The following is a 901-nucleotide window of genomic DNA, read 5'->3' as shown; positions in this document are numbered from 1 at the left end:
CTCTCTCTCTCTCTCCCTCCCTCCCTCAATTTCTCTCCCTCCCTTCTTCAATCTCTCTCTCTCCCTCTTTCCCTCCTTCCCTCTTTCCCTCCTTCCCTCCCTCTCTCTCTACCCCCCTCCCCCTTCCTTCCCTCTCTCCCTCCCTTCCTCTCTCTCTCTTTCTCTCTCTCTCATTTCTGGTAACTGCACTGTACCTCCCTAGGAAGAAAAGTGTAGATTTCTTGTGTCGCTGTGTATTTTCTCTTTCCTTAGGCTCCTGAAACTAGCAGCAGCAGCGAGGGAACTGACACAGTATCTAACTGAATTTATCTTAAAATGCGTTATAACAAAGATAACTGCAAATGGTTACTAAAGAGTTAATGCAAAGGGCAAGTTGGTCACTTAAGTGAATTGACTTTCAATGAATTGGTGTTTGTGGCACAGTTTCTTAGAGCCTCCACAAGTACAGGTGGGGGAGGCGGGAGCGAGGCAGCCGCGGTGATGAGATTTGGGTTTAAAAGTGGACGGGGCCTTCAGATTCCCTTTCTACCCCACAAGACCGCTTCTTTCCACACCATGCACATCCCCCAAACAATGTACGACTTACTTGGAGAGGGAAGGGAAGGCAGGAGAGGGACTGGACGTTTTCCGCAGTCAGGTATAGCAGATGTGCGGGACAGTAAAGCAAATGAGGGCAGATTATATAAGAGTAAATATAAACCGGGCGTGGTGGCACACGCCTGTAATCCCAGCACTCGGGAGGCTGAGGCAGGAGGATCGTTGCGAGTTCGAGACCAATCTCGGCAACAAAGTGAGCTCAAGGCCAGCCTGAACTGCACAGCGAGACCCTGTCTCAAAAAGACAAAAAAAAAAAAAAACTATATATAAGACTTCAAAAAGTTAGAGATAGAACAATCATGTG

This window comes from Chinchilla lanigera, unplaced genomic scaffold (assembly GCF_000276665.1).
Source record: "Chinchilla lanigera isolate Chin_1 unplaced genomic scaffold, ChiLan1.0 scaffold00011, whole genome shotgun sequence".
NCBI lineage: Eukaryota > Metazoa > Chordata > Mammalia > Rodentia > Chinchillidae > Chinchilla > Chinchilla lanigera.
Note: the sequence above shows the minus strand (reverse complement) of the source record.